Source organism: Mustela nivalis (genome assembly GCF_964662115.1).
Source record: "Mustela nivalis genome assembly, chromosome: 4".
In the NCBI taxonomy this organism is placed as follows: Eukaryota; Metazoa; Chordata; class Mammalia; order Carnivora; family Mustelidae; genus Mustela; species Mustela nivalis.
This window is the reverse complement of record NC_139023.1, coordinates 122,884,559-122,905,806: the sequence shown is the minus strand read 5'-3', so window position 1 is coordinate 122,905,806 and position 21,248 is coordinate 122,884,559. Positions and strand designations below refer to the sequence as shown.

The 21,248-nt window shown below is 39.1% G+C and overlaps 1 long non-coding RNA gene across 1 annotated transcript; it reads left to right on the top strand.

Annotated features, from left to right (window-relative positions):
- The first annotated feature begins 3,008 nt into the window (after positions 1-3,008).
- LOC309862640 lies at positions 3,009-20,930 on the top strand. Its single transcript, XR_014310621.1, has 3 exons — positions 3,009-3,135; positions 13,074-13,201; positions 20,777-20,930. It is a non-coding gene; the product is annotated as an uncharacterized lncRNA (long non-coding RNA).
- The last annotated feature ends 318 nt before the right edge of the window (positions 20,931-21,248 follow it).

The window sequence follows — 21,248 nt, the reverse complement described above, 5'->3', positions numbered from 1 at the left end:
CAGTGCAAGGACAGGAAGAACATTCTGAGCAGAGGGGCCCACAAAAGGATGACTCTGAGGTGGAGAGGAATAATGATAGAATGATGTATTTAAGAACTTGGAGGAAGCCAATACCTCTGGGATATGGACACTCACCATAGTCTGGCTAAAGAAATGCCCAGAACAACAGAAGACCAGTTTTGAAGGAACGTTGTATATGACCATAAATGAAAGCTCTCCATGGCATGTTTTTTAATAGCTATTTAAAAAATTATGAGGTGATTGATAGTGCTAAACTAGAATTTCTCTACAATGTATCCAAAAACATTGAAACAGATGTTTGAAAATAATTTTCTTTCAAATCCTGAACTATCAGTGTTCCATTATCTTCATAATCCCATGATGTATAGACAATCATCTCACATGTCCCTCAAGTCTCAAGCCTAAGAAGTGGGTTCTGTTCCCACGGCTACTCGACCCCAATTTTTACATCTAGTAAGTATTCACAATATTCATTCATCTGCTTACTTATTTAACTCAGCTGTAGTTTCCTCAGCGGCAATATAGGAATGATATTATAATAGAGATGTTCAGAGGATAAAACAAACATATATAAAAAGTACTCAGAAGAGCACCAGGAAACCACTAGGCTCATAACAGGATGATATGGCCCTTGGACTCATAGGAGCTTGCAATCAGAAGACAAGGAAACATGTAAGCAATTCTGTGATAAGTGTAGAAGAGCAGCAAGATTCTAAAACCACAAAGAAGGAACTGATTCGTTCTACCTGTATAACAGAGTAAGGTTTCACAGGGGGAGATATTTAATCATAGGCCCAGAGGGAAAAGGACAGCTAACTTCCTTGGCAAAAGAGATGACCTGACAGCATGGGGTAAAAAAGTGTGCTGGGACAGACTGACTCACCAGGGTGACAGAATGGAAGGGTCTAGTGTTGGGAGTTAGGCATGCTGGTACTCAGTGTTGAGCCAGAGTAAGAAGGGACTTTCAGGAGTTGGACCTTAATTTTGTAGGGCAGTGTTTCTCAAAGGGTGGCCCCTGGATATTAGAATCCCCTGGGGTAGCTTGTTAAAAAGAACCCTCCCTGGGTCCACTCCAGAAATCATGAATTGGAATAAGGGGCCTGGGGTACTTTAACAAGCTTTCCAGAGGATTCTTGTTTATCTTCATGGTTATAATACCATACGGAGTTAAAGGAAGTTTTTTTAAGCATATAATTTATATATTGAGCTTTGTCTTACAAAGTGGCTAGCTAGGGCCACCTGAGTAGCTCATTTGGTTAAGTGGCAGACTCTTGATTTAGGCTGGGATCTAAGAACCTGGGATGGAGCTAGGTATCAGGCTCCATGCTCAGCAAGAAGCCTCCTTCAGGATTCTCTCGCCCTCTCTCTCCCTCTACCCTTCCCACTGCTCTTGCTCGCTCTCTCTCTCTTTCAAATAAATGACTCTTAAAAAAAGAAATCAAAATAGTTGGCTATATCCATACTATTGAGAAAACCCCAAAGCTCCCCTTTTGGGTTTCCCTCTCAGAAAATAAACTGGTGTCAGATGCTTATTGGATAGATGTGTGTGGAGGGGGGGAATCTCAAAAGCAAATATATTTTTTTGTTATATTATTCTCACTGTTCCCTGGGATTCTGACATCCAATGCAGAAAAATACAAATTCTTCTGAAAATAATGAGACTTGTTAATTTTTTCCCTATTATGGAACACCTATTAAAGATCCCTAACCTAAAATAGCCTCAGGGTTTGCAAAACAATACTCAGAAGACAACATATGTCACAAAGCAATGGCTAGTGTGAAAATCAGTGACTGTTTCAAATTTCTAGGAATTAATGTCTTCGGGCTTAATGTCAAATGTAATACTTTCAAGCCTTCTTCCTTAAGATGCATTATCCTAAAACATTATATATTACTCAGTGCAAGCTCCTTAAGCTTAAGATTTTTGGTTTTACAAGTCTCCTTCCAACCAGCCTGAGTGTTTAATAAAGAGAATAAAGAGTTTGTGGAAACCTAAACACATCAAAAAGTTCTATTTTTTATATTATTATTACCCTTTATTCTATGGAACATAATGTTTTCAAAGAATGTTTAAAATGGGAAAATTCTTGTAACATGATAAAAGGGGAGGAAAATATACAAAATAAAAATGTACATATACAATATATATGTATACTTATACATGTACATATGTATATAAATGTGTGTGTATATATATATAGTCATTATTAAAACTAGATCCCTAAGTACAGAGTAAAGATGAGAAAAACATAAAGTATCGGTTAATTTTGTGATTCCAAGAATGCTGACATTATCAGTGATTTCTGGCTCCTTCTTGTGCTTTTTATAATTTCAAAAACTTCAAAAATGAAATCACGTTAATTTTATCATTTGAAAAAGCCCCCAGACTCATGCATGGTGATGGGGGAGGGGTGAAAGAAGAGGGAATGGGCCACTGGCAACCCCTAGGGAGTACCTTGGGCCCCAAGAAAGACAAGACCTCTTCAAGACCCAAGACCGAACCAGCTTCTCTGTCAGGATCTGCTTGGTCCTCAAAGAATGAATTCTTAGAGGTTGGGAACTGCGTGTAACCTCTACCTGCAAGTTGAGGCGGAGTCTGGCCCAGAGGTGTTCCAAAATGGCTCCCATGAGTGACTCCTCTTTGGTTCCTCAGAAGCCAGGGCTGACATCTCATCCTATAGAATCAGATTCTGGATCCTGCTGTCCACAGGTGCCCACTTTACCTAGGGCGCTGATCTCCAGCCCAGGCAGGGTGAAGAGAAATGCTGATTTTGTGCTCCAGTCCAGAGAGGGTAGGCAGGGCTAGTTTTCTGGTGTTAGGATCTATGGAGAGAGCTCCCTGCTCTAATACCCAGCCTGACTCCCAGCATTCTTTAACAGTTCCCTATTAAAATGCAAATGCCTCCAGGAGGTGATCAGCCCCTGTCAGCAAACACCTTGCTTATTAATTAACACCTGAGCTGCTGGCCATCTGAAAGGGCGTGCCTGTTGGGAAGTCTGCTCTTGGAGTGGTGGGAAATGGCAGAAGGCAGGGTGAGGGCAGCTGGAGGACACCTGGGACCTTAGGGTGACTGGGCTCAGAATGTAACAAAATGTCTAGGCCTGGCAGTCAAGGTAAGACCCTGGTGGAACAAATGGTGGGTAGGAGTGCCCTGGGCCTCCATTCTCCCACCTTCTGGTAGTTTCACTTTCTCCTCAAGTGCACAAGACTGGGACTACAAAACTAATTGGTAAGGAGTCGGGTTGTGTTTTTTGTTTATTGTTGTTGTTTGGTTTGTTTGCTTGTTTGGTTGATTGGTTTTAGGTTTGTGTTTTGGTTTTGGTTTTGTTTTGTTTTGTTGTTTTCTGTAAATAAGATTAGTAGTGATTTTTTGATTCACAAGCATTCACATTCAGTGTTTGGGCCCAACTATATATCTCAGCATTTAAATTAATAATTCTTTGTCTTACATTAATTACTCAACACATATTTAACGCCTCTCATTGCTCTACAAAATTCAAAGCCTTCATTTCTTAAGCATTTTTAAAAATGTTCTCTGACAATCTTTCTGTTGGTCTGTGTTTTTCTGGAAATGCCAGGACTAGAGAAATATGTTGCATTTTCCCACTTTTGTATGTATTATTAGTCATCATGGGAGAGCTAAACAGCACTCTGAATTGAGTAAGATTGCCTGAACAGTTTTCAAGTATTTGGGGTTCAAAAAAACCCAAAATGTGTTTTGCCAAAGCATTTGCTTTTCTCTTCGTTTTTTTTTAAACCGATGTTTATTTCAAGGAGCATTTATTCCATGTGTTTTTAATGCATTTACACTCAGTTCATTAAAATGCTACTCTATAATAGTTCCTTGGCATCCAAGAGAGCCGTGGAGCCCTTCTGTTTTGAAGGGATAGGTGTCCTGTGCCCACCCCACCCCGTAGTCTGGAATGGCTCAGCTCCTTCCTGGAGCCCAGGGAGTCTAGGACATGGTGGGCCTATCACTTGGAGCCCTTGTGCCCCAGGTCCTGGCGCCATGTTGCCTCGTCTACCTCTGTTGTGCACCTGGGCGAGTTAGTAGTCAGGAAGGTCCCTCGAAGTTTAGGGCTTGGTCAGTATCTAAGTGTTTTGCAATTCCATCCTGTCTCTGTGAATCCTGGTAATGCTGAGGATTTCAGGGCCAGGTCGCAGGCCACATGGCCTTATTAATTATCAATACCAAGACGGAGCGGGTGAGTAGGTGCTGAAAATGTCGTCCCTCTCTCCATTTCTGTAGTGGTAGGGAGTGACTCCACCCTCTAGGAGAGTTGATATGAACCTGGCAGGTAGAAATTGCTCATTAGGTAGCAGAAGATGCTTTTGATGGGCCATCTCCCTATTTTGGGGTCAGTGGACTAGCTCAGGGTGGTCTTTTGCCAAAATAAAATGTCTCCATGCCTGCTTCTTGCCGTTCTCCATTGACGTGGTCATACCAGATGTCAAGAACTGGGCTAAATTCTCTACAAATGTTACCCTACTTAATCGTCACCAGAGTCCCCTGAGGTAGACATTATCATCCCCACTTAACAGATGAGTAAAATGAGGTACAGGAAAAAGCAACTTGCCTCTGGTCCTTTGGTGGGTGGCAGTGAACGGTGGGCAGGGTTTTCTTTGGCTCAGACCTGCCAGGTTGGCATTTCCTAGGCCAGTCCAGGCCTAAAGCTGGGCCCTCCGTCACCCGAAAGCCCCAAGTCTCACCTCTTTACCAGAGATCAGCCCTGGAGGACAAGTCATTATTTTGATCAATCTTAGTGAGATAGGGAAACTGAAGGACTCCATAAAAATCTGCTTTTTGCTCCTTTTCCTGCTTCTGTTCTTGCCAGGACCTGCATGCCAACCCGATTTTGCACATGCTTCAGAATGCAAATAGTGTATGTCCTCTTAATAAAGGATAAGGAGTTAATGATTTTTTTAGACTAGATAACATCTAGCCAAGGACCAGGTGAGAATTACCAAAGGAAGCTATCATATGCATATTCCAAACCAGTAGCACTAGACATCTGGATGCCAAGACCCACTAGCTCCAGAGAATAACACCCAGCTCTTCTCTTGGTTCTAACCAGTTGCTGCTTGCCTGAGGGGACATGTCCACCCAACCACTGTCCTCAATAAAAACCCCAAACCCTGACAAAAATCAAGACTTGTGCTCATCTCCTTTCCAAGTCTACCAGATGCTCTGTCTGTAGCTACACTCTCTCTATATGTCTTCTTCAGTAAACTCTGCTCTCACTTCCTGCTGTCTCACCTTTGACTTCCATCCTGCAGGAAGCCAAGGACCCTCTTGGCTGGTCCTGCAGGATCCCCTCTGGGTCCTTGGATCCAACCTGCTGACATCATCTAGAAAAGGGCAGTGCTGGGGTAGGGGAGGGAATTTTCAGGGGCCAATCTCAGCACTAGAAGTGACTCAGATTCATTTGTCCATCTTCCCTAAACTTTTTCTCTTTCAAGACAAAAACATGTGCTCCAGTTACTCATTGTCCCTCTTCAAGTGTAGGTCACAGCATGGGAGACAATCCTCCAGATGTAGTCAGGCCATCACCAAAGGGTGGGGCTGCCTATGCCTGCTTTCAACACTCGAAGTCTCTTAACAAAACCCCGACGTTCCTGCTTCCCAAGCCAACCCATTATGTGGCTGCCTTGTGTCACTGTGGCCTCACACTCAGCTACCAGTAAACAAAAACTTTAATCGCTTACTCATTTACTTACTTCTTTCTTATTTTCTCATTCCCCATCAGCACCCATCCCATTAGGTTCCAGGTGGTCTAAACACATCTTCCTGTCCCTGAGCTGCCTGAGTCTAGGTTCTCAGACTGGATCTGTACTGGATCTGGCTGCCCATTTCATTAAAAGTCCTTTCTCATTTGCAGCAAACACAGGTATGTGCCGGAGAGACAAGTGCTGTTTTTGGCTCCTGTCTGTGTACTTCTCTATGGTTTCTGTTAAAAGCCCTAAACTTTCTTGTGCTTCTCACTCCATGAATACCTTAAGAAATATCCCTTTTCAGTGTCTCTGGTATTCTGAGAAAATTCAACTCATTCTGACACTGTGTCTATCTGGGATTTTTGTCACAGAACAGGCCGTGATTTTGGTATCCTTCATTTTTTTTAATTTTCTTTTCACTTTTTTTTTTTTTAAAATTTTTTATTTTTTATAAACATATATTTTTATCCCCAGGGGTACAGGTCTGTGAATCACCAGGTTTACACAGTTCACAGCACTCACCAAAGCACATACCCTCCCCAATGTCTATAATCCCACCCTCTTCTCCCAAACCCCCTCCCCCCAGCACCCCTCAGTTTGTTTTGTGAGATTAAGAGTCACTTATGGTTTGTCTCCCTCCCAATCCCATCTTGTTTCTTTTATTCTTCTCCTACCCACTTAAGCCTCCATGTTGCATCACCACTTCCTCATATCAGGGAGATCATATGATAGTTGTCTTTCTCTGCTTGACTTATTTCGCTAAGCATGATTCGCTCTAGTTCCATCCATGTTGTCGCAAATGGCAAGATTTCATTTCTTTTGATGGCTGCATAGTATTCCATTGTGTATATATACCACATCTTCTTGATCCATTCATCTGTTGATGGACATCTAGGTTCTTTCCATAGTTTGGCTATTGTGGACATTGCTGCTAGAAACATTCGGGTGCATGTGCCCCTTTGGGTCACTACGTTTGTATCTTTAGGGTAAATACCCAATAGTGCAATTACTGGGTCATAGGGCAGTTCTATTTTCAACATTCTGAGGAACCTCCATGCTGTTTTCCAGAGTGGCTGCACCAGCTTGCATTCCCACCAACAGTGTAGGAGGGTTCCCCTTTCTCCACATCCTCGCCAGCATCTGTCATTTCCTGACTTGTTTATTTTAGCCATTCTGACTGGTGTAAGGTGATATCTCATTGTGGTTTTGATTTGTATTTCCCTGATGCCGAGTGATATGGAGCACTTTTTCATGTGTCTGTTGGCCATCTGGATGTCTTCTTTGCAGAAATGTCTGTTCATGTCCTCTGCCCATTTCTTGATTGGATTATGTGTTCTTTGGGTGTTGAGTTTGCTAAGTTCTTTATAGATTCTGGATACTAGTCCTTTATCTGATATGTCGTTTGCAAATATCTTCTCCCATTCTGTCAGTTGTCTTTTGATTTTGTTAACTGTTTCCTTTGCTGTGCCAAAGCTTTTGATCTTGATGAAATCCCAATAGTTTATTTTTTCCCTTGCTTCCCTTGCCTTTTGCGTTGTTCCTAGGAAGATGTTGCTGCGGCAGAGGTCGAAGAGGTTGCTGCCTGTGTTCTCCTCAAGGATTTTGATGGATTCCTTTCGCACATTGAGGTCCTTCATCCATTTTGAGTCTATTTTTGTGTGTGGTGTAAGGAAATGGTCCAATTTCATTTTTCTGCATGTGGCTGTCCAATTTTCCCAGCACCATTTATTGAAGAGGCTGTCTTTTTTCCATTGGACATTCTTTCCTGCTTTGTCGAAGATGAGTTGACCATAGATTTGAGGGTCTATTTCTGGGCTCTCTATTCTGTTCCATTGATCTATGGGTCTGTTTTTGTGCCAGTACCATGCTGTCTTGATGATGACAGCTTTGTAATAGAGCTTGAAGTCCGGAATTGTGATGCCACCAACGTTGGCTTTCTTTTTCAATATCCCTTTGGCTATTCGAGGTCTTTTCTGGTTCCATATAAATTTTAGCATTATTTGTTCCATTTCTTTGAAAAAGATGGATGGTACTTTGATAGGAATTGCATTAAATGTGTAGATTGCTTTAGGTAGCATAGACATTTTCACAATATTTATTCTTCCAATCCAGGAGCATGGAACATTTTTCCATTTCTTTGTGTCTTCCTCAATTTCTTTCATGAGTACTTTATAGTTTTCTGAGTATAGATTCTGTGTCTCTTTGGTTAGGTTTATTCCTAGGTATCTTATGGTTTTGGATGCAATTGTAAATGGGATTGACTCCTTAATATCTCTTTCTTCTGTCTTGCTGTTGGTGTAGAGAAATGCAACTGATTTCTGTGCATTGATTTTATATCCTGACACTTTACTGAATTCCTGTATAAGTTCTAGCAGTTTTGGAGTGGAGTCTTTTGGGTTTTCCACATATAGTATCATATCATCTGCGAAGAGTGATAATTTGACTTCTTCTTTGCCAATTTGGATGCCTTTAATTTCCTTTTGTTGTCTGATTGCTGAGGCTAGGACCTCTAGTACTATGTTGAATAGCAGTGGTGATAATGGACATCCCTGCCGTGTTCCTGACCTTAGTGGAAAAGCTTTCAGTTTTTCTCCATTGAGAATGATATTTGCGGTGGGCTTTTCATAGATGGCTTTGATGATATTGAGGTATGTGCCCTCTATCCCTACACTTTGAAGAGTTTTGATCAGGAAGGGATGCTGTACTTTGTCAAATGCTTTTTCAGCATCTATTGAGAGTATCATATGGTTCTTGTTCTTACTTTTATTGATGTGTTGTATCACATTGACTGATTTGCGGATGTTGAACCAACCTTGCAGCCCAAGAATAAATCCCACTTGGTCGTGGTGAATAATCTTTTTAATGTACTGTTGAATCCTATTGGCTAGTATTTTGTTGAGTATTTTCGCATCTGTGTTCATCAAGGATATCGGTCTATAGCTCTCTTTTTTGGTGGGATCCTTGTCTGGTTTTGGGATCAAGGTGATGCTGGCCTCATAAAATGAGTTTGGAAGTTTTCCTTCCATTTCTATTTTTTGGAACAGTTTCAGGAGAATAGGAATTAGTTCTTCTTTAAATGTTTGGTAGAATTCCCCCGGGAAGCCGTCTGGCCCTGGGCTTTTGTTTGTTTGGAGATTTTTAATGACTGTTTCAATCTCCTTACTGGTTATGGGTCTGTTCAGGCTTTCTATTTCTTCCTGGTTCAGTTGTGGTAGTTTATATGTTTCTAGGAATGCATCCATTTCTTCCAGATTGTCAAATTTGTTGGCGTCGAGTTGCTCATAGTATGTTCTTATAATAGTTTGTATTTCTTTGGTGTTAGTTGTGATCTCTCCTCTTTCATTCATGATTTTATTTATTTGGGTCCTTTCTCTTTTCTTTTTGATAAGTCGGGCCAGGGGTTTATCAATTTTATTAATTCTTTCAAAGAACCAGCTCCTAGTTTCGTTGATTTTTTCTATTGTTTTTTTTTGGTTTCTATTTCATTGATTTCTGCTCTGATCTTTATGATTTCTCTTCTCCTGCTGGGCTTAGGGTTTCTTTCTTGTTCTTTCTCCAGCTCCTTTAGGTGTAGTGTTAGGTTGTGTACCTGAGACCTTTCTTGTTTCTTGAGAAAGGCTTGTACCGCTATATATTTTCCTCTCAGGACTGCCTTTGTTGTGTCCCACAGATTTTGAACCGTTGTATTTTCATTATCATTTGTTTCTATGATTTTTTTCAATTCTTCTTTAATTTCCCGGTTGACCCATTCATTCTTTAGAAGGATGCTGTTTAGTCTCCATGTATTTGGGTTCTTTCCAAACTTCCTTTTGTGGTTGAGTTCTAGCTTTAGAGCATTGTGGTCTGAAAATATGCAGGGAATGATCCCATCTTTTGATACCGGTTGAGTCCTGATTTAGGACCGAGGATGTGATCTATTCTGGAGAATGTTCCATGTGCACTAGAGAAGAATGTGTATTCTGTTGCTTTGTGATGAAATGTTCTGAATATATCTGTGATGTCCATCTGGTCCAGTGTGTCGTTTAAGGCCTTTATTTCCTTGCTGATCTTTTGCTTGGATGACCTGTCCATTTCAGTGAGGGGAGTGTTAAAGTCCCCTACTATTATTGTATTATTGTTGATGTGTTTCTTTGATTTTGTTATTAATTGGTTTATATAGTTGGCTGCTCCCACGTTGGGGGCATAGATATTTAAAATTGTTAAATCTTCTTGTTGGACAGACCCTTTGAGTATGATATAGTGTCCTTCCTCATCTCTTATTATAGTCTTTGGCTTAAAATCTAATTGATCTGATATAAGGATTGCCACTCCTGCTTTCTTCTGATGTTCATTAGCATGGTAAATTCTTTTCCACCCCCTCACTTTAAATCTGGAGGTGTCTTCGGGCTTAAAATGAGTTTCTTGGAGGCAACATATAGATGGGTTTTGTTTTTTTATGCGTTCTGATACCCTGTGTCTTTTCACAGGGGCATTTAGCCCATTCACATTCAGGGTAACTATTGAGAGATATGAATTTAGTGCCATTGTATTGCCTGTAAGGTGACTGTTATTGTATATGGTCTCTGTTCCTTTCTGATCTACCACTTGTAGGCTCTCTCTTTGCTTAGAGGACCCCTTTCAATATTTCCTGTAGAGCTGGTTTGGTATTTGCAAATTCTTTCAGTTGTTGTTTGTCCTGGAAGCTTTTAATCTCTCCTTCTATTTTCAATGATAGCCTAGCTGGATATAGTATTCTGGGCTGCATGTTTTTCTCGTTTAGTGCTCTAAAAATATCATGCCAGCTCTTTCTGGCCTGCCAGGTCTCTGTGGATAAGTCAGCTGCCAATCTAATATTTTTACCATTGTATGTTACAGACTTCTTTTCCCGGGCTGCTTTCAGGATTTTCTCTTTGTCACTGAGACTTGTAAATTTTACTATTAGGTGACAGGGTGTGGGCCTATTCTTATTGATTTTGAGGGGCGTTCTCTGAACCTCCTGAATTTTGATGCTCGTTCCCTTTGCCATATTGGGGAAATTTTCCCCAATAATTCTCTCCAGTATACCTTCTGCTCCCCTCTCTCTTTCTTCTTCTTCTGGAATCCCAATTATTCTAATATTGTTTCGTCTTATGGTGTCACTTATCTCTCGAATTCTCCCCTCGTGGTCCAGTAGCTGTTTGTCCCTCTTTTGCTCAGCTTCTTTATTCTCTGTCATTTGGTCTTCTATATCACTAATTCTTTCTTCTGCCTCATTTATCCTAGCAGTTAGAGCCTCCATTTTTGATTGCACCTCATTAATAGCTTTTTTGATTTCAACTTGGTTAGATTTTAGTTCTTTTATTTCTCCAGAAAGGGCTTTTATATCTCTCGAGAGGGTTTCTCTAATATCTTCCATGCCTTTTTCGAGCCCGGCTAGAGCCTTGAGAATTGTCATTCTGAACTCTAGATCTGACATATTACCGATGTCTGTATTGATTAGGTCCCTAGCCTTCGGTACTGCCTCTTGTTCTTTTTTTTGTGTTGAATTTTTACGTCTTGTCATTTTGGCCAGATAAGAGTAAATGAAGGGGCAAGTAAAATACTAAAAGGGTGGCAACAACCCCAGGAAAATATGCTTTAACCAAATTAGAAGAGATCCAAAATAGTGAGTGGGGAGAAAGGGGATAAAAAGAGGTTCAAAAAGGAAGAAAGGGAAAAAAAAAGAACAAAGAAAAAAAAAAGAAAAGAAAAAAATTTTTTAAAAAAAGAAAACACCTGAGAAAAATGTAAAAAAGAAAAAATATATATATTAGATAAACTAGTAAAAAATCGTTAAAAAAGAAAAAGGTAACAGTTAAAAAAAAATATTTTTACCTGAAGGAGAGAAGTAAAAAAAAAAAAAAAAAAAACAAAAAATGAAAAAGAAAAAATTAAATTAACTGCAAGACTAAAAAAATCACAGGAAAAAAGCCATGAGTTCTGTGCTTGGCTTTCTCCTCCTCTGGAATTCTGCTGCTCTCCTTGGTATTGAAACCGCACTCCTTGGTAGGTGAACTTGGTCTTGGCTGGATTTCTTGTTGATCTTCTGGGGGAGGGGCCTGGTGTAGTGATTCTCAAGTGTCTTTGCCCCAGGCGGAATTACACCACCCTTACCCGGGGCCGGGGTGAGTAATCCGCTCGGGTTTGCTTTCAGGAGCTTTTGTTCCCTGAGTGCTTTCCGTAGAGTTCCGGAGGACGGGAATACAAATGGCGGCCTCCTGGTCTCCGGCCTGGAGGAGCCGAGAGCCCAGGGCCCCTCTCCTCAGTGCGCCCTCAGAGAACAGCGCCCAGTCACTCCCGTCTGCCCGACCTCCGGCCGCGCTCCGAGCTCACCGAGCCTGCGACCGGTTCAAGGTAACACCGAACTGCGAGCTTACTGTCGGCTCTGTCTCTGTAGCCGGCTTTCCTGTTCCAATACCCGCTAGCTCTGCGACACTCAGACACCCCCGATCCTTCTGTGACCCTGCGGGACCTGAGGCCACGCTAACCCCGCGTGGGCTTCGCCCCTGTTTAGCCTCTGGAGCGATATCCCTCAGCGGAACAAACTTTTAAAAGTCCTGATTTTGTGCGCGGTTGCTCCGCCGCTTGCCGGGAGCCGGCCCCTCCCCCCGGGGTCTATCTTCCTGTCGCTTTGGATTCACTTCTCCGCCGGTCCTACCTTTCAGAAAGTGGTTGTTTTTCTGTTTCCAGAATTGCTGTTCTTCTTCTCTTCGATCTGCCGATGGATTTTCAGGTGTTTGCAATCTTTAGATAAGCTATCTAGCTGATCTCCGGCTAGCTGAAGCAGTCTCAGCTTGCTACTTCTCCGCCATCTTGACTCCTCCCCCCTCTTTTCACTTTATTAAAGACTTCATATAAACAATGGTAGAACCTACTTCCTCCTACTAAATTTTTTAAAAATTTATTTATTTTCAGCATAACAGTACTCATTATTTTTCACCACACCCAGTGCTCCATGCAGTCCGTGCCCGCTATAATATCCACCACCTGGTACCCCAACCTCCCACCCCCCGCCACTTCAAACCCCTCAGATTGTTTTTCAGAGTCCATAGTCTCTCATGATTCACCTCCACTTCCAATTTACCCCAACTCCCTTCTCCTCTCTAACTCCCCATGTCCTCCATGCTATTTGTTATGCTCCACAAATAAGTGAAACCATATGATAATTGACTCTCTCTGCTTGACTTATTTCACTCAGCATAATCTCTTCGAGTCCCTTCCATGTTGCTACAAAAGTTGGGTATTCATCCTTTCTGATGGAGGCATAATACTCCATAGTGTATATGGACCACATTTTCCTTATCCATTCGTCTGTTGAAGGGTATCTTGGTTCTTTCCACAGTTTGGTGACCATGGCCATTGCTGCTATAAACATTGGGGTACAGATGGCCCTTCTTTTCACAACATCTGTATTTTTGGGGTAAATACCCAGGAGTGCAACAGCAGTCAGACAACAAAGAGAAATAAAAGGTATCTAAATTGACAATGAAGAAGTCAGACTCTCTCTATTCACAGGTGACATGATTCTTTATATGCAAAACCCAAAAGACTCCACCCCCAAACTACTAGAACTCATACAGCAATTCAGCAACGTGGCAGGATACAAAGTCAATGTGCAGAAATCAGTGGCTTTCTTATACACTAACAATGAAAATACAGAAAGGGAAATTAGAGAATTGATTCCATTTACTATAGCACCAAGAACCATAAGATACCTGGGAATAAACCTAACCAAAGAGGTAAAGGATCTTTACTTGAGGAACTACAGAACACTCATGAAAGAAATTGAAGAAGACACAAAAAGATGGAAGACCATTCCATGCTCTTGGATCAGAAGAATAAACATTGTTAAAATGTCTATTCTGCCTAGAATAATCTATACTTTCAATGTCATTCCAATCAAAATTCCACCGGTATTCTTCAAAGAGCTGGAGCAAATAATCCTAAAATCTGTGTGGAATCAGAAGAGACCCCGAATTGCTAAGGAAATGTTGAAAAAGAAAAACAAAACTGGGGGCATCACGCTACCTGATTTCAAGCTTTATTACAAAGCTGTGATCACCAAGACAGCATGGTACTGGAATAAAAACAGACACATAGACCAGTGGAACAGAGTAGAGAGCACAGATATGGACCCTCAACTCTATGGTCAAATAATCTTCGACAAAACAGGAAAAAATATACAGTGGAAAAAAGACAGTCTCTTCAATAAATGGTGCTGGGAAAACTGGGCAGCTATATGTAGAAGAATGAAACTCGACCATTCTCTTACATCGTACACAAAGATAAACTTAAAATGGATAAACGACCCCAATGTGAGACAGGAATCCATCAGAATCCTAGAGGAGAACATAGGCAGTAATCTTTTCGATATTAGCCGCAGCAACTTTGGTATCCTTCTTAATTTAAGGGGCTCCTTCCACCTTGAGAACGAGTCCTTCCCTAGCTACAAGAAGACCTGAGAAGGCATGATGATTTCTTGAATCTTTCCTTCTTTTTCACTCAAGTTTTAGGGTCAGAATCTTGTCTGTTTTAAGCCTCCTCTATCTTTTGTACCTCTCTACTTTAGAATCTCTGGCTATAAAATTATCCAAACTTCCCCTGACTTTTTTGAAGCCTGCTTTTCCAAATCTCAGTTTATGTCTAATGTCCAATACATTCCTTTCTTGACAGAATTGTTCCATGATAACATGGTCCTTTTTTTTTATAGTTCCTATTATATCCAGACTCCACCTTGACCTGCATTACTGTTCAAAATTAAGACCACATAGCAATTTCATGTATTGCTTCCTTTGTGTGCGGCAAACAACAAATTAAATTAAATAAAGACACTATCTTTAGAGAAAGGAGTCTTTAAACAGATACCCAAATAGATGAAATCTTCCATCTCTGCCAGGAGGTGGTTTAGGGATGGTTTTGTACTCTACAAAAGGAAAGATTTGACCATATCTCAGAGGTAGTAGAATTGCTTGACTTCTCTTGCCCAGTAGTATTTTTCTAATACATTTTCTTTTTATTGTTTCTCAAGGCTTCTCCAAAATTCTTCCATGTAAAATCTCATAGACTCACGTATTTCTGTGTACTTGTGAAAATGGCCCGGAGTATGAAAGTAGAAGATGTTGGTCTACTACTACTCTTGCCTCTTCTATATATTGGGGTGGGAATATTTTACTTGAAGAGATGTTGGGAGAGTTGAGTAAGACGGTGTTTGGGCAAAGAGTCATGCAAACTGGAAGGTGTGGTACAAATGTTTACAATTACTTTTACTGAGTTATTATTCCTCTATCTCTTCAGTGAAACCTGTCTGTGGAATGAGATATACCTCTCCTTAACAACACTCCAGACTTGAGTCTTACTCTACAACTCTTTGTAAAGCCATCTACAAATTCACCTTCCTGTATTAGATTATCCAGGTCCCATTGCTGATTAGATCTAATCAATGTACTAGGTAATAAAGAAACTTCTTGAAGAGAGGGAGCCTCTTTTATTTGGGAACACTGGGCACTAAGCATACACTAGGACCAGGCTGTAGGTGTCTAAAGAATATAGCTTTTTCTGCTTTACCCTGTTGGTCTGGATTTTGCTTAAACACAGTCAAGCTCTGAATAAGAAAGGGAAGTAACCAGATGAGGTTGACAACCTATAAGTAGAAAAAATAATACATGTGTTTTACTATCAAGCAGAGAGAAAGAGGAAGAGAAAATTACATAGTGTGTGTCTGGGATTTCTATACTTAAAACCACAATATTTATTTTTAAATACCTTTCATTAAGATGTAATTCACATACCATAGAAATTTGCCCATTTAAAGTATACAAACACTTTAATAATTTTTTAACACTTTAATAATTTTGATATGTTCACACACAGGTGTACCATCACCACAATCTCAATTTAGAATATTTTTATTGCCCCCCAAAAACCCTGTGCCCAGTGGCATTAGCAATCACTCCCCAACTCCACACCTGCACAGCTCTAGACAACCACTAATCTTTCTCTAGATATACATTTACCTATTCTAGGCCTTTCATATTCATGTCATACAATCATTACATGATTTTTTTTATGACTGGCTTCTTTTTCTTAGTATAATATCTTCAAGATTCATCCATATCATTAGCATGTGTCAGTGTGCCATTCCCTTTTAATACAAAATAATATCCCATTTTATAGATATATCACATTTTATTTATCCTTTCATCGGTTTGAGGTGGCCTTTGAGTTGTTACAGATAATCCTGCTATGAACACTCATGAGCAAGGTTTCATAAAGATGGGTGTTTTCACTTCCAGGAGTATGTTAAACATTCTGAGGAATTGCCAAAGTGTTTTGCAGAATTGCTGTACCATATTATATCCCACCGGCAAATTTATGAGGTTTCTTATTTCGCTATCTCCTTGCCAACCCTTGTTGTTGTCTGTCTTTTTTATTACAGCCATCTCAGTGTGAAGTGGAATCTCACTATGGTTTTGATTTTTACTTACCCAATGACTAAGGATATTGAACATTTGCTCATGTGTTTCTTATCCACTTCTACATTTTCCTTGGAGAAATGTCTACTCAAATCTTTTGCCCACTTACTGAGTTATCTTTTTATTATTGAATTTTAGAATTATTTATGTATTTTAGATACCAGTCCTTAATCAGATATATGATTTGTAATTTTTTTCTCATTCTGTAGGTTGTGTTTTCATTTTCTTGATGGTACCATTTTTAGTATATTTTTTCCTTTCAGTCATTCATTTGTTTGTTTATTCATTCAACAAACATTAAACAGACTCTTGTAATTGCATTTCCATCTCTCTATCAGGGGAATAAAAGGGATAGGGGTGGACTAGAACAGCACAGCACTGGCATTGGAACTGGGAGTTTCTCCAGGTTTCTGGGCGCTGGTTTGCTCTTTTTCACATCCCAGACGTTGACTCTCTTGACCAACAACACATCATTATTCAGATAATATAAGAATATGCATAGACAGTATGTGTAAATCCTATGAAAATCCTTTCACGTCTGAAGGAATTCAGGTTGCAAATGAGCCACAGTGATGCATATCCAGGTCTGCATGTGAGAGAGGTGTAAAATCACAGAGACTTCTCAGATCAGAACAGATCATTAAGTTGTTTTTATCACCTATGTCAGGGGTGGAACCTTGGACACCTGCACAAAATCAAGTCCTGTTACTGGAAACTAGAGGGATGGAAGGCAACTGGAAGCATCTACTGTAGACATTTACTATGTATTCCCTTTGCCTATCCAGTCACAGTACAGGACCTGAGAGGGAAGAAGACACTCTCTGGAAGACTGTCTTTCAGGGATCACCTCAGGCATCCATCACACCGTGGACAAATAGCTATTAAGCAAATCTGGCTTCAGAGAACTCACCTAAGTTCATTACAGGTTGACTATAAAAGAATAGAACTTAGGAACAGCCAGATGAAAGAGATACACCAAGCAAAATATATGAGAAAGGGTGCAGATCTTCCCTCTCCTCTCCAAACTCCTTTCTCTCCAAAGTTGCAAATGGTCACCAACCCAGGAGCTCTCAGGACAATTTTTTTTTTAATGAAAAAGTTCAATTTACCTATTTCTTCTTTAACTGCTTATGCTTTTTGTGTTAAATCTAAGAAACCATTACCCAATCCAAGGTCATCATGATTTATTTCTGTTTTCTTCTAAGAGCTGTATAGTTTCATGTCTTAAATATTGATCTATGTTCCATTTTGAATTCATTTCTTTATGTGGAATAAGGAATTAGTTGAAGTTCATTCTTTTGCATGGGGATATACAGTTGACCCAACAGCATTTGTTGAAAAAACTATTTTTGCCCCATTGACTTGTCATGGCACTCTTGTTGAAATAAATTGTAATGTAATGGTTTACTTCTGGACTCTAAATTCCATTCCATGGATTGTGTGTCTATTCTATGTCAGTATGTCAGACTATCTTGAATACTGTAGCTTTGTAGTCAGTTTTTAAATTGGGAGGTGAATCCTCTAGTTTTGGTCTTTCTCAAGATTGTTTTTACTATTCTGGATCCCTTGCATTTCCATATGAATTTTATGATTTGCTTTTCCATTTCTGCAAAAAAAAAGATTTTTTGGATTTTGATAGGGATCACATTGAATCTATAGGCTAATTTGAAAAGTGTTTCCCTAATAATTTTAAGTCTTCTGGTCCATGTACATGGGATATCTTTTTACTTGTTTAGGACTTCTTTGATTTCTTTTAACAATGTCTCATAGTTTTCAATATACAAGTCTTGTACTTTTTTGTTAAATTTATTCCTAAATATATTATTATTATTGATACTATTTTAAACGGAATTATGTTCTTAATTTCTTTTACAAATTGCTCATTGCTAGTATAGAAAAACAGATGATTTTTATATGTTAACCTTGTATTCTAACTCCTTACTAACCTTATTTTATTAGTTCAAGTAATTATTTAATAGATTTCTTTTTTGTTTGTTTGTTTTTGGTTTGTTTAATTTTTTAATTTTTTTTTTAGTATTTTATTTATTTATTTGACAGAAAGAGACACAGCAAGAGAGGAAACACAAGCAAAGGGAGTGGGAGAGGAAGAAGCAATCTTCCCGCTGAGCAGGGTGCCCAATGTGGGACTCAATCCCAGGATCCCAGAATCGTGACTCGAGCCAAAGGCAGATGCTTAACAACTGAGCCACCCATGCGCACCTTGCTTTGTTTTTAAATTTAATTTAATTTTTTCAGTGTTCCAAGATTCATTGTTTATACACCCAGTGCTCCACACAATATGTGCCCTCCTTAATACCCACCACCAGGCTCACCCAACCCTTCACCCTCCTCCCCTCCAAAACCCTCAGTTTGTTTCTCAGAGTCCACAGTCTCTCAATAGATTTCTTTCTTAGGATTTATCATATACAAAATCATGTTATCTATAAAGAGGGATAATTTATTTTGTCCTTTCCAATATGGATGCCTTTTATTTATTTTTCTTGTCCAAATACCCTAGCTAAAAACTCCAATGTGAAGTTAAATAGAAATGGCAAGCGCAGATGCCCTTGTCTTTTTCCTGACCTTAGAGAGAAAACATCCAGTCTTTCTGTATTAAGTATGGTAGTAACTGAAGGTTTTTCATAAATGACCTTTATCAAATTGAAGGAGTTCCCTTCTGTTACTAGTTTGATGAATATTTTTATCATGAAATGTATTGGATTATCTCAAATGCGTTTTCTGCATCTATTAAGATGATCAGATAGGGATTTTTCTCCTTTATGCTATTAATGCAGTTTACTATATTGATTACATTCTTGGGGTAAATTCTACTTGGTTGTACATAATCTTTTTATATATTGATGGACTTGGTTTATTAATATTTGTTGAGGATTTTTATATCTGCATTCATAGGAAGTATCAATCTCTAGTTTCTTTTCTTGTGTTGTCTTTGCTTGGTTTTGGTTTCAGGGTAGTCATAAAATTAGTTTGAGAAGTATTCCTTCCTTTTCAATTTTTTTTTTGAAAGAGTTTATAAAAGATTGTATTAGCTCTTCCTTTGGTAGAATTTATCAGTGAAGCCCTCCGGACCCGAGATTTTCTTTATGTGAAGATTTTAATTTAGAGTACCTTTACTTGTTACAGGTCTATTCATATTTTCTATTTCTTTTTTAGTCAGTTTCAGAAATTTGTATTTTTCTATAAATTTTTCTATTTCTTCTAAGTTATCTAATTTGTTGCCATTTAATATTTGTTTAATTCTTTACTATTGTTCTTACTTTTCTTGGCATTTTGGATCCTTTCAACATAAATTTTGGCTACAAACCTATGTAAATTTTTTACCATATGCCACAAAAACACACATGTTTTTGTGCATGTGTCATTACAACTTTACTGTTTAATCAGTTCTGTTTAGAAGACTGGGGTGACTTAGCTAAATGTAAAGCACATGGTCCAAATTATTATAATTTTTGTCTCATGGTGATATTAGTACAGCCAATACTTATTTAGACAAGACTGCTTTTTAAAGCCGTGAGCTATTCTGTCTTTTAAAAATTCATTTCCACGTTCATTATTTGCTACCTTTTGTGGAATATGGAAACTCATATAAGCAGTGTGGATTGCAAAAAGGAAAAACCACAAATTCAAGAACTCATTTTCTTTCTTTTTATTTATTTATTTTTTTATTATTTTTGAGACACCCGGAAGCAATGAGAAAGAAAGATAATTTCGTTTCTTGGATTGTAGCTCTCCACTTGGACATTTTGCAAACTCTCCTACCTGAAGTCAGACTAAAAAAATAAAAAATAAAAGATAGCTTTTATCTGACAATTATCATAGAGCTTTAAAGGCTAAGCACACACAAGTTAGCAAAACTTGGCTTAAAGTTAAACAACTCATATTGATTTGTATTAAGTTAACTTAAAGAAGAATCTATGTTCCTTCAAGGCTTGTCTAATTCAATAGTCGAGAGATTTCTTCCAGCGTTATAAAAAATGAGAGTTAAAGAATGACACTCTTGTCTTTGCTTTTCATTGAAAGAACAAAGTGCATACTTAATGTTCACTAGAATAGAAAAAGCAAAGAAGCTTCCTTGTTTTTAAACATAGCACTAAATATTGAAAGTACATTCTCTTTATTCTATGACTATAAATCTAACTACAGTATATAGCACTTCTGTTCCCACAGTTGCTCAGGAAGTCAGATATCCTTAATACCTCTCTTTTAGTCATTCACTTAAATGCAGTAAGTCTCTTAACTGTGGCCACTAGGGTTAATTCTGAACCATCTCATCTAATTTATTTTCCTATTCAACTGCAAAGAAAATCTTCTGGCCAAAAGAAAATCTGATACGGATTTGGGTTTTGCCTAGAAGTCTTTCCAGTTTGCTTTACATGTACTCATTTTCAGTATAGCATTAACAAGCAACTAATTGATCAGAAATTGAAGTAAATTGATCTGACTCCAGCTTCCTGATTTCACCTTAAATCCTTTCCTGTCTAATTAAATCTTCTAGGTAAACATTTTTTATGGAATTCTCAAACTGATTTTCCTCTAACATTTTTTTTTCCAGGAAAGAAACACAACCTAGAGAACAAGAATAAAGCTTCCATGGAAAGCCCCAGAAGGAATTCAAGTGGAAATACCCTGAGACCCCTACTCACAAGACCTGGCCTAGAAAATAATCACCAAAGGTGATTGCCCTCAACTCTACTACCCACTGACCAAACTTTGTTCTAACTGTGTGGTGAGTACCCTACCCGCAGGGGAAAACAGTGGTCTGACCTGTGGCCTGCCCTTGTCACCCCACAAGGCACTTCCAGAGGAAATTACATTTAGCTTTTATGCCTTCCTCTTGCAGTGTATCCCACAATGCCTGTGGGATACAATCCATGGATGCTTTGTTTTGTCCAGATCACAGGTTCTCAGTGTATATGTTCTGTGGTCCAAAAGCATCAGCATCTCCTAGGGGCTTATTAGAAACACAGACCCTTAGCTTCAATCCAGGCCCCTAAATGCAAATATGCATTTTTATTTAGCAAGAT